We start from the raw sequence: 13596 nt of genomic DNA, 5'->3' as shown, positions 1-13596 counted from the left end.
CCGGGCGCGGTGGCTCAAGCCTGTAATCCCAGCACTTTGGGAGGCCGAGACAGGCGGATCACGAGGTCAGGAGATCGAGACCATCCTGGCTAACACGGTGAAACCCCGTCTCTACTAAAAAATACAAAAAACTAGCCGGGCGAGGTGGCGGGCGCCTGTAGTCCCAGCTACTCGGGAGGCTGAGGCAGGAGAATGGTCTAAACCTGGGAGGCGGAGCTTGCAGTGAGCTGAGATCCGGCCACTGCACCCCAGCCTGGGCGACAGAGCAAGACTCTGTCTCAAAAAAAAAAAAAAAAAAAAAAAAAAAAGAATGCCATCTTTAGTGTAACAAATAAAGGGAAACAATAAAAACAATAAAACATGTAATTTGCTTACTTCTGCCAAAAGAAATGAAGGAGGAAAACAGTAAAAGAAGTTACTTACAAATATAAGAGGAATGGGATTGAAGGGGCAGGGCAAATATTGCTACTCTTTCTATGGGCCTTTTTGCATAATTTTGACTTTTGGAATCATGTTAATGTCCTACATAATCCAAAAAGCAAAATAAAATCATCAGGAACAGAGAAATTAACTAAAACTAAATGCAAACAGACATAGAAATTCAGCTGTATTTCAAATTAATCATATAACCACATTGTAGGGGGAAAAAAACACTGGTCCAAATAACTTTTGAACACAGCTCTTTGACTATACTATATATCCTCAGTTTAGAGAAAATAACTACAAATTTTGAACTATTTTTCAGAAAGCTTCCTTTTGGTGGTGCAAGTAAAGCTATTTTGAAACTAATTTGAATGCATCGTAGGACTGAGTGATTGAGTAAATGGCTTGGTGTTTTTGGGAGCTAGGATTCTAAATGTGGAAGAGAGAGGTCTCAATATTAAATAAGGAAATGTGAGAAAGAACTCTGTGGAGCTGGATGGGAACTGTAAATGCCAGTATGAATGCAGGATTTCTTATTTATAAGATATTCCTTAGCTCTACAATGAAAAGACATAGAAATAGTGACATTCCAGTAGCAATGAGTGTATCTAGTGCCAAAGTCATTAAAGGGAAATCATTAAAAAGAAACCAGGAATCATTGGAGAAATGGCTCATTTCTCAGGGAAGGTACAAGATAGATCTGAAACTTTTTTTTTTTTTAGTGCCAGAAAACAAGAAAGCACTCAAAAACAAATAAAATGAGAGTATGTTACAAAGATAAAGAAACCACCTTGAAAGGTCACTGACTGGATCAAATCTGGGACAACTTGAGCATCAAAACAATAGGGACATATAATTATGTTTTATACATATATATAATTATATATTATAACCTGTTTAAATAGGGATGAGTTTAGGTAATAGATAGGTGATAGACAGGTAGATAATAGACAGACGGATGGATGAGAAGGGGGGGTGCTCAGTTGATAAATGCTGCAAATATTTCTTCCAGTAGAATGCCAACTGGTAAATATGGAGGAAGCAGTAGAAGTGGAAAAATCACTATTTTATAACCATCACAATAAAGACTGGATCAGGCATAAATCATCAATATATGTGAAATTGAAGGAGAAAATTTGATGAGGAGTAGGATGTTTTGATGATCTCAAAGTATCTCCCCATAGATCTAGATACAATGTCTAGATAGGACATTCTAGAACCCAAAATTGCAGTATTTGAAATTTAGATCTCAATGCACAGGCTTAACTGCAGATCGGACATAGCAGGTCATTAGATAGTATTCAAACCTTGACATAGAGAAAAATATTAAAACACAGAAAGTTTGAAAGTAAAAGAATGGACAAAATTTTATTATCTAAACATTAATGATAAAAAAGTTTATATAGTTGTATTTTTGCCAGACAAAGCAAAATTCATGGCAAAAAAACATGACTAGAAATAAACAGGGACATTTCAAAATTGTAAAATATTCAACTGAAAAATAAACTTAAAATGTTTATTCACTTAATAATACACCTTCAAAATGTATAAAGATTGACACAACCATGAAGAGAAGTAAGCAAATCCACACTTGTATTGGAAGATTTTTTTAACACATTGGTCTTGATATTCGACAGGCAAAAAAGAGAATAATAGAGACATTTAAATGCATAATTAGCAAACAACCTCATAAATATTTTTTAAATACTCCACGCAACAAATTAAGAGTATGCATTTTTTTCTTTTCAAGTATACATGAAATATTTATATTCTAATTGACTTTATGCTGGGTCATAAAACAAATCTCAACAAATTTCAGAGAACTGAAATCATACAGAGAATGTTCCCTGAAAATTTTACAATTAAACCTGAAATCAATAACAAAGACATAATTATGAATTTTTCATATATTTAAAAACTTAGAAATATATTTCAACATAACCCATGAGTCAAAGAAGAAGTCATACAGGACAGTAGAATATTTAAGCTGAATAATAATAAAAATATCAAAATATGTGTGCGTGGCATGTGTGTGTGTGCAGTAAAGAAGAAAGACTAAAAAAATCATTGACTCAGGCACATTTCTCTAAAAGCTGGAAAACTAACAGCACATTAATAGCAAATAAAGTAGAAGCAAATTAATGATAAATGTAAGCAGAAATTAATGAAACAAAAGTACAATGGAAAGTATCAACAAACCCAAAGTTAGTCCTTTGAGAAGACAAACATCCTTGATATACCTCTATTGGGATTAAGAAGAAAAGGTGGGGATCAGGTGGTTGGAGTGGCACTGCTCTAGCCAGTAAATGACCTGCGACATAACTATTTGCAAAACTAATGGGGAAGGCCATTCAAGATAAAGATAAGTTATATCACAGGAAAGCAATTGAAAATGCCAAAATGAAGCATCTGAATGAAGGACTAATTACACTGAATTCAGCACTTATGAATCTTATCTGCAGACATGTACAGACTACATCCTAAGATTGACTTCTGCTTCAATAGAAATACATGAACCAGTGCCTTACTGGAAGTGATCTGTGTGTTTTAAGAACTGGTATATATCGGTAAATTAGGGATTTCTTCTTGGTTTGGATCCATTGCTGGATATGAAAGATGGCAAGTCCGGATAGAAGTAAAGGGAAGACATTAAAAGCAAAAAATAAAAATAAAAAAATAAAACAATGCCCCCAGGTTGCCGGAAGAAAGTGGAGATTCTGAATAAGTCAAGGCATGTTGAAGCACTGAAAACAGCAGCAGCCGGGAGTAATGTTCGAAGTGATAATCAGAATTTCAGTCCTAGTGTCATAACTAGCAAATGAAGACATTCTGAAAATGGTGCTTCCTCATTGGACTCTAATAAAAGTTTGATACCAGAGAAAGTAAAGTATTCTCTCGGAATTGCAGAAAACCAGTAGAAGAAATCGTTCATTCCGAAACAAAATTGGAACACGTTGTTTGTCTGTACCAAAAACCAAGTAAAACAACAGATTCCCCAAGCACAGTCTTTATATAAGAGGCAAAAGATTCACTGAACACTTCTAAAAACCATTCTGAAAACCATTTTGAATATTAGACGAATGTAACAGGATCCCTTTTTGAGCACAAAGGGGCTTGTAGTCTAAAGTCCAGTTTCTGTCCACTGAGTTTATTGAGTGGTGGTGTTCAGATGCCAAAGTCTACAGCAACCAGTACTGTGGATAATAAGAAACTGACCAGATGGTTTTCCATTTAGAAACAAACTCCAATTCAGAATCACATTTGCCTTTTATTAAAGTGACAACATTTTAAGTTCAGAAGGCTCATGTTTTGTGCCTGTTGAGAAAACACCTAACTTGGTGAATTCAGTCACTTGTAACCAACTGTGTTGATGACATTTTGAAAACTGAAGAATCTAGTAGAACCTGTCCTTCCAGCATTTCAGATTGTGAAAGTGCAGATTCAACTTGGCAGTCATCACTTGACACTGATAACAACAGCCATTATCAAAAGAAGAGGATGTTTTCGGAAAACAAAGAAAAGATTAAATGCTTGAAAACTTCAGAGCAAATTAATGAAAATATTTGTGTAGGTTTGGAAAGGCAAACGGCATTCCTGGAACAGGTCAGATATTTGATTATCTATAGTAAAAATTATGAACTATTTGATAACAAACTGAAAGAATTGAACGAATGCACTGGGAAGATAGAGTGCAGGAGCAAACGTGAAGGAGTAGCTGATGAATTTTTGTGAATTGCTTCACAAAAGGAGGAATTGCTTCACAAAAATAGCAAAACTCCGTGAAGGAATAGCTCCATGAAGCAATAGCAAAACATGAAGGAATAGCTGATGAATTTTTGTGAATTGCTTCACAAAAGAAGGAATTGCTTCACAAGAATAGCAAAACTCCAAAGACATATTAAAACAGTATTATTCTCTCAAAGGAATTGTTTGGAACCAAACATGTTATCCAGTAATGGAGCCTGTAAGGTTGCAAATTCAGACTATGAATTTGGATAAGAATCTGGAGTCAGGGCCCAGCACGGTGGCTCATGCCTGTAATCCCAGCACTTTGGGAGGCCAAGGCAGGAGGATCTCTTGAGGTCAGGAGTTCGAGACCAGCGTGGACAATATGGTCAAACCCTGTCCCTACTAAAAATACGAAAATTAGCTGGGCATGGTGGCCGGTGCCTGTAATTCCAGCTACTCGGGAGGCTGAGGTGGGGGAATCACTTGATCCTGGGAGGCGGAGGTTGCAGTGAGCTGAGATCACGCCTCTGTACTCCAGCCTGGGTGACAGAGTGAGACTCTGTCTCAGAAAAAAAAAAAAACAAACAGAATCTGGAGTCAGTTAATAGTCCAGTTTAAAGAAAGTCTTCTGAAAATTATGAGCCTTCTAACCCTTCAGAAAAAGGAAGTAAAAAATTAATTTGTCACCAGATCAAAATGAGTGTTTCTGAAAGTAACAATGATGATCTTATGTTGATTTCAGTGAAAAGTCCTAATTTGACAACTCCAGTTAAATCAAATCCAACAGATATCAGAAAAATTACATCAGGAAATTCCATCAATTCTCCCATTGCTAAAGTTATGGCTGTACAGAGGAAACTCGATTCTACAATTGATTTGACAAAAGAAGGCCTATCCAACGGCAATACAGAAAGTCCAATATCCACCCTGGAGTACCTTTGAAAGCTATTTTAAACTCAAAAGAAACAACCTCATTGGCACAAAATGCAGCCCAGGTTCCTGAGTCCTTTGAGCACCTGCCACCACTCTCAGAACCACCACCACTAATACCTGAATTAGTAGATAAAATCTCAGACACACTTCCTCACCAGAAGCCTGAGCTCAAAGTGAAATGCGTTTGGAGACCCAGTGTTCTCCTGTAGAAACTTACCACCTCTTCCTGTGTTATAAGAACCCTAATAATAAGTTAATAAGTTAATAAGAAGGTTGGAGAAATTAAAGCTTTACCACTCCCAATGGCCTGTACTTTAACTCAGTTTTTAGCTTCCAACAAATATTATTTTATTGTCCAATCAAAAGATATTTTGGATGGTATGGACCATTCTGTGATATAAACTCTATCCCTGAGTTTTCTGAAAATCTTACCCAAAAAAGAGGTCTTCAATAATTATATATTATACCACATTTTTTTCCATATTTGTGTTGTTTACAATATCACTGTAATACCATTTCCCATTGTAAAAGGTCAGCTCAGATTGTGAGCCCTTTCTATAGAAACAGTCCTCTTCTATATGCTGTAAGTGGCCAGTAATTTGATGAACTTCTGATGTGTATTAAATATATCCTTCCAGTGGATAAGTTCTAAAACATACACTCTCATGAACCCATGTTGCTGAGGTGTGTTGTGAACAATACCTTTGGTGATTGGGGAACTGCTGCTTTCATCAGAAGACCTAGAATACAAGCAGCCACTGTTTCCTCCATTGACAATCAGCATTTAGTGACCTGCTGTGGTCAGCATAGCTACAGGAAAAATTGGTTCTTTTTTTTTTTTTGAGACGGAGTCTCACTCAGTCGCCCAGGCTGGAGTGCAGTGGCACGATCTTGGCTCACCACAAAATCGGCTCTTGACTGAGGCCAGGTCATCCTTGGGGTGCACCTCCACCAAGATTTTATGAAAAGATGACATTTTGAGTTAGATGATAAAAATAAATATAAAAATTTAAAGATTTCATGAAAAAAAAAAGAAGAAAAGGGAGAAGACACATATATATCCAATGTCAGGGATGAAAAATCAACTTTGCTAGAGATTCTGCTAATATTCCAAATAATAAGATGATACTAATGGGATATTATTAATAAAACAACCTAGATTTAGATTAGATGAACAATATCATAGAGAAATGCAACTTAAGATCTTCATAACTTTGGGATATGAAGAGATTTTTTTAGGCAGGATATTTAAAAAGTTCTAACTATGATGGAAAATAGATGAAGTTTACCACCTTGAAACCAAGAACCTCTCTCTTCATCAAATGACTTGGTGTAAAGTAAGCCAACAGTGGGAGAAAAGATTTGCTACTCATGTAGTCAACAAAGAGCTCCTATGCTGAATACAAAAAGAATTTCTAAAAATCAATAAGGAAAAGTCAAACAGCCAAATAGAAAACATTGGCAGAAAACTCGAATAAGCACTTCACAAATGAAGAGATCTAAATGACACATGGAAAGATGTTGGGCCCCATTACTAACTGGGGAATGTAAATTGAAACCAACCGATGCACTCACCAGAACAGATAAGCTCTGGAAGTCTGTGATACCAAGTCCTGTGCAGCTCTGGAGTACAGGTGCAACAGCGGGCACTCTTCCCATTGAAGGAAACCAGAACGTGTCACTCCAAAATCTACCTCTTTGAAATAAATACTTTTGAACTGAAGGCAATTAAAAAGTAGCAAAGGGAGAAAGAGCTCTTTCTATTCTCTCCTTGCCCCTACTGCCTAAAGACAGGATATAAATTATCCTTTACTGGAGATGACTGCTGTTAGCTCAGAGATGGCTCCAGAGGAATCTACAAATAACCCTTACTCCATTAGTTTCTTCCCATATTCTACTCACAGCTACCTCTGGAAGCTTAAAAACTTTGCTTTGTCTTGTCACTTCTCTAAAATTTATTATTATTTGTTGAAGCTGTTAAATAAGCCAGAGTTTCAAGTCACTGCTTTGAGGTACCTTTCACTGAAGTTTCTCTTATGTGATGCATGCTGTTTGCATTTATACACTTGTCAGTTTTCTCTCTTGTTAATCTGTCTTTAGTAACAGGAGTCTGTCTCAACAATACATTTATAAGGGCTGAAGAAAAATTATGTTGTTTCCTTGGCATCATGCATTGCTGGTGGATATGCAAGTTCACATGATTTCTATGGAAAAGAGTTGTCAGAATCTTCTAAAGTTGAACATATACATACCCTATGATCCCAAATTTCTTGGAATTTCCAAAATTTCTTAGATTTATACCCACAGAAATTCATGTACTCATGTACTTTAAGATTTGTATAAAAATATTCATAGCTGCGTATTGACCATGGCGCCAAACTGGAAGTGATGTGCATGTGTATCAGTTGTAAAGTTGAATGATCTAGAGCCATGTGCTAATTATGTCTGAGGAAAAAGCCAGATTCAAAAAAGTAAATACTGTATGACTTGATTTATATTAAGTGCAAAAACTAGGCAAAAAGTTAGTGCTTAGGAATGTATGTTTAGGTAGTAAAGCTACAAAGAAAAGTATAGAAGTAATTGCCATAAAAATCAGGATAATGTTGCCCTTGTTGAGGAGAAAACATGAGGTGGCTTCTGGGTGTTGATCATCATCTAAATCAGGAGTTGGTAAATTACAGTCTGGTACCTATTTTCATAAATAAAGTTTTATTGGAACAATGCAGGCACTTTTGTTTAATATTGTCTGTGGCTCCTTTCACAATGCAACAACAGATACAGATGCTGTGACCTGAATGTTTGTGCCTTTCCTGCCAAATTCATATGATGAAACCTAATCACCAATGTGATGATACTAGGAGGCCTTTGGGAAGTGATGAGATTATGAGGGTGGAGCTCTCATAAATGGAATTAGTATCTTTATAAAAGGGGCCCCAGAGAGCTAACTTGCCCCTTCTACCGTGTGAGAACACAGTGAGAGGGAACCTTACAGGCCAGAAACTGGGAAACAGGCCCTTACCAGACGTGGAATCTGAGTCAGCTGGCACTTTGATCTTGGACTTCCCAGCTTCCAGAACTGTGAGAAATATATTTTTATTGTTTATAGGCCACACAGTTTATGGTATTTTGTTACAGCTGCCTGAACGGACTAACACAGCAGAGTTGGGTAGTTGCTGAAGGGATCAGCTACGTAAAATATTTACTCTTGCTCTCTAGAGAAAAAGTTTGCTGACCCCTGACCTAGACTTCCACCTGGGTATTGATCTCATAGGTGCTTCTTTGTGACAGATCACTGCCCTCTACATTCTATTTCTGCTATACATTTTTCTTTTGTATATCTTTCTGTGTATATGCTGTATTTCACAAGAAGATGATATTCAAGCTCTATATTTGAGTTTCAGCAGAGAACAACAGAACTGGGTGGAGACGTGGGCACTGGGAGGTGGGTGATTCACCTTCTTAGAACCTCCTTACATACAATTTGCACTTACTGGTCAGCCAGTGTATACTTCACAGGTTTCCAGAGTTGTTCAAGAACCATCAAAACATGAATGTCCCTTTTTTTACAAATGAAGAAACTGAGGCTCAGAGAGATTTAACTGTCTTGCAGAGTTCTCAGAACTTGGGGGAGGAGATGGGATTTGAATGCATTCTGTCCAACTATGAAGTTTGTAACACCATGAGGTTGCCTCCTAGCTATTGTTAGAAACAAAACAAATAAGAAGGAAAAACTCAGCCTGATCCTCAGGCATTTTAAGGGCCTGTAGCCAGCTCCTAAATTTAGCCAGTATTTTTTTTCTCCAGAATACATTTAAAAAATGCTTAACTGGATCATGTTTTTAGTCTCCTTAATAAATTGCTTTACCAAAAGGCTTGCAGAATGGGAACTACGCCCAGGAAACTTCTAGTCCTAGTAACCTGCCTGTGGTTGCACAGGAGGACCAATCTTCAAACCCAAGTCTACTTCCAAAGCTTGCGGTGGCCTGCAGGTGACTGATAGCTTTAATCACACCCCACTCCAAGCCTCTCTGCAAGCCTTGAAACTGAAAGGATGGGATTGGCCCAACCAATCATTCCCGACAGAGCTTTGTACTCTGCTTTCTTTCCAATACTCTGAGAGCCACAAAGGAAACAATCGCCTTTCCCAGGAACAGTACAGGCTGAGATGCCTTCTCTGGATTTGCTGTGCTTCGGCAAAGCCCTTATTGCCTCCTGCTCCACAGTTCACCAAGTGTAAATTATGGGGAAGATTAACCTGCTTATTATTACAATTGTTCACTCAACTCTTAACACCAAGAGCCATTACAGGGAAATTAGACTTTGGGGAATGCTATTTACAGCTGCTGGGCTGGCACCCAGGGGACTGCTACTAAATTCATTTATATGTTTTTCCCATGGAAATTCTCAGTGGATTTAGGTTACTCTTTCAATTTCCTAATCCTTCAGTGACCTTACATTGTCCAGCTCATCATAACCCCTTCCAGTGACATTTTCTTTCCCATCATACTTGAGATTATTTCTCTAACAGGCAGAGTTATGACCCACTCTTGCTAATCCTCAACATATCAGGGGAGCTGTGGGCTAATGTGTTTATAATGGCATCAGAAAGACCTAGGTTCAAATTCCGGTCCCGGGAAAGAAGAGGCAAAATAACCCTAGACAAGTTATTTAATCTCTCAAAACTTCAGGTTCTGCATACATTAAATGCACAGTTGTTAAGATTCAATGAGGTAATACATACAAAACATGCAACATGATATCGGGCTCATAGGAAGTGATGGTGGCCAACATGATAGTTGTTTAATTCTAGGTATCTATTATTGTTGTTGTTTAATGAAATCCTGACTTTATTTATAGACTGAGCAGACTGGGAGGGACCAGGAGCAATGGGAAGGGTTTATGGAGCCTGATGGAAATGGGACTTGCCAGGATGGACTGACAACATTCAGTGAATAGATGGCTTGGGAGTAGGATATCTGCCCTTCCCACATACTCCCACCCATCGCCCACATTCCCTGGCTTGGGACCTCTGCTGCTTTACCTACCAGACCTCATGTGATCCTGCAGCCCAGGGCTGGGCATGGGCCCTTGACTCTTCATAAATTCCTGGCTGTAATTCTGTGTTCTTTCTGGCACTGACTTCATAGCAGCAGAATTTTAATAGACATCAAACATCTGGTTCTGTTTGGCTTCAGTTTTCAGTTAGAATATAGTAAGTCATCCTTTCCTCACCACTCCAGACCTTGCATATTTCTGAAGACACATTGTTTCCCTTCTTAGCTAGTGGCAGGGATGGGCCTCTGCCCTGCTGTAGTTTTGGTACTTAACATTTTTAGGGCCTCTTAATCTAGATGTCACTGGACTTTCAGTCCCGTTTTCTCACTTGCGCCTATGACAATGACTCTGAGGTTGCTGGGAGCCAGGATCACCCCTACTTTACTGGTGAGGGAATGGGTAGTCTAAGACCAAGTTATATCTGGGTCTAGATGCCACATTTCTTGGGTCTGTGCCAGCACGCTGTGCTCTAAAAACCATCATTGTCTCCTTCCTAGAGACGAGGCTTGCAGCTGCAGATGGGTATCAACTCATGGGAAGCCACTCCCTTCAAAGACCTGGATGACTTTATTCTGGATGTTTCTGGCAAGGCCCCAGGTCCAAAGAATGAAGAGGGCCCTGATGGACCCTCTGCACTTACAGACTTAGTGTCTGAACCTACATGTCTCACCACCTTGTCCCTTCCTCTCTGTTCCAACCTGCCTGGCATCAGCCCTCACCTGTTCCCCCCATTCCCTCCTCTGCCTGTTCTTTCCCTTGGCTGTAGTCAATAGCTCCTTCCACCTTCCAACTTTTGGCTTCATCTCCTGGCCACTGACACCCATGGTGTCTCTGCCTTTAACCTGGCCCCAGCATGCCTTTGTGCTGCCCTCTTAGGAAACTTTCATCTTTTTTTTTTTTTTTTTTTGAGATGGAGTCTTACTCTGTCACCCAGGCTGGAGTGCAGTGGCACGATCTCGGCTCATTGCAACCTCTGCCTCTAGGTTCAAGCGATTCTCCTGCCTCAGCCTACTGAGTAGCTGGGATTACAGGCGCCCACCACCATGCCCAGCTAATTTTTTTCCATATTTTTAGTAGAGAGGGGGTTTCACCATGTTGGTCAGGCTGGTCTCAAACTCCTGACCTCAGGCGATCTGCCCACCTTGGCCTCCCAAAGTGCTGGGATTACAGGCTTTAGCCACCACACCTGGCCAGAAACCTTCATCTTGAATTTGTCTTCTAGACCCTGATGGCAGCTCAGGAAGTCCTTGCAGGCCCCGAGTGCTCCATAATACAATCCTAGAAGCACAGTCTGATCTGGTGCTTGTATATCTGATGCCATTCAGGTCCCATATGCAGACCTGAGGCAGGCTGGACATGTAGAATGGTTGAATAACTGGGCAAAATTTCTAGTTATCGCTGTTCCTCCCCTTCAGAAGGAATATGATATTCCACACTGCTGGGGTAATGCTTCATCATCCCCTGAAGTGGCCTGGGCTGCTCTGCCCAGCCTGTGCCTGGCAGTGCCTGCCCCTCACCTGGCAGGAGTCTATGGGCTTTGCAGCCAGGGCCTGCATTTTTTATATCATCCTAAGCCAGCAATATCTCTGCCACCATTCACCTTGGCTCAGTCTGCTCAAAGTCTCTCCTGCTTTCACATATCAGTCTGCTCACTGTGGGCTTGCCCCTGGTTTCGGACCCTGGTTTACCTACATTCCTGGACTTGATCCCACCAGTTCAGCTCCTTGCTTACTGCAGGTCTATTCTCTCTTTAGCTGTGGCACAGTGGGATTGACCACCTGTGCTGGTTAATTTTATGTGTGAATTTCGCTGGACCTTGGTGTCCAGCTAATTGGTCAAACATTATTCTGAATGTTTCCATGAGCGTGTATTTTTGGATGAGATGAACATTTAAATCCATGGACTCTGAGTAAAGCAGATTGCCCTTCATTATGTGGGTGGGTTTCATCTAGCCCATTGAAGACTTTAATAGAACAAAGACCGACTTCTGCCAGCAGAGGGATTGTGGCAACTGACAGCTTTGGATTTGACCTGCAACATGGGCTCTTCCCTGGGTCTACAGCCGCCAGCCCACCCTGTGGATCGTGGACTTGCATGACTCCATAATTGTGTAGGCAGTTCCCTTCACTATCTCTCTGTATAGATACACATCCTATGGGTTCTGTTTCTCTGGAGAACACTGATTAATACAGCTTCTAACACAGGGATGGTTAAGAGAATGGATTCCAGAGCCTTAAAAAAAAAAAAAAACTTACAAATTTTAATGATCAACTTAAAAGTTATGTTTTTCGCCTTTTTTATTGTGGTGAAGTATATATAACATAAAGCTTACTATTTTAACCTTTTTTTTTTTTTTTTTTTTTTTGAGTCGGAGTCTCGCTCTGTTGCCCAGGCTGGAGTGCAGTGACACGATCTCGGCTCACTGCAACCTCTGCCTCCCAGGTGTAAGCAATTCTCCTACCTCAGCCTCCCAAGTAGCTGGGACTGCAGGTGCCCACCACCACGCCTGGCTAATTTTTTGTATTTTTAGTAGAGATGGGGTTTCGCCGTGTTAGCCGGGATGGTCTCAATCTCCTGACCTTGTGATCCGCCTACCTCGGCCTCCCAAAGTGCTGAGATTACAGGCATGAGCCACTGTGCCCGGCCTATTTTAACCATTTTTAGGTGTATAGTTCAATGGCACTAATTTAAGGACATTCACATTGTTCTGCAATCCACCTCCACACTCTCATCTTTGCAAACTGAACTCTGAACCTATTAAACAATAAGTCCCCGTTTCCTTCTCCCCTCCAACTCCTAGACTTTCTGCTTTCTGTCTGTATGAATTTAACTACACTAGGTCCCTCATGTAAGTGGAATCACCCAGTATTTTCCCTTTTGTTACTGGCTTTTTCCCCTGTGCAAAATGTCTTTAAGGTTTATCCATGTTGTAGCACGTGTCAGAACAGAACAACTATTAAGCTGGGTTCCTTGAGCAATTTTCTAAACTGCTTGAGTCATCTTATCTCATCTGTAAAATGGGAGTTGTAAGAGTATCAGCCTATGGGGTTCAATGAGTTAGTATGCAGAAAGTTCTTGAGCAGTAGCTGGCTCATTGTGAGTGCTCAAAAAATGCAGCCTGACATTATTAGGTTCCTTTCTGATCTGGTGCCAAGGGTCCTTTTTCAAGATCTGCTGCCCTGCTCAGAATGGTGCTCTCTGGCCATCCCACATCTAGCACATGGTTTTCTCAGTGAATATTTGTGACATGAATGTACACATGGAACTTATTCTCTCCCCAGCTCTGGCCCTGGAGGGTCAGATGAGGGACAGAATCTCTAAGCTGTGACAGGGAGTAAAATAGAGCTCTCTTAAGTAACACAGTTACTTAAACTTCAATGGTTTTCAATATGGTACCTAAACCCCAGTAGCAGTAAGCTAATGATTTCATGTCAGGATGAAATAGGAAGCAACGTT

The 13596-nt window shown here is 39.9% G+C and overlaps 1 pseudogene; it reads left to right on the top strand.

Annotated features, from left to right (window-relative positions):
- Nucleotides 1-3039: 3039 nt before the first annotated feature.
- Nucleotides 3040-5211, top strand: LOC105488781 (activating transcription factor 7-interacting protein 2-like; annotated as a pseudogene).
- The last annotated feature ends 8385 nt before the right edge of the window (nt 5212-13596 follow it).

This window comes from Macaca nemestrina, chromosome 12, assembly GCF_043159975.1.
Source record: "Macaca nemestrina isolate mMacNem1 chromosome 12, mMacNem.hap1, whole genome shotgun sequence".
Classification (NCBI taxonomy): domain Eukaryota; kingdom Metazoa; phylum Chordata; class Mammalia; order Primates; family Cercopithecidae; genus Macaca; species Macaca nemestrina.
This window is presented reverse-complemented; position numbering and strand designations above follow the sequence as displayed.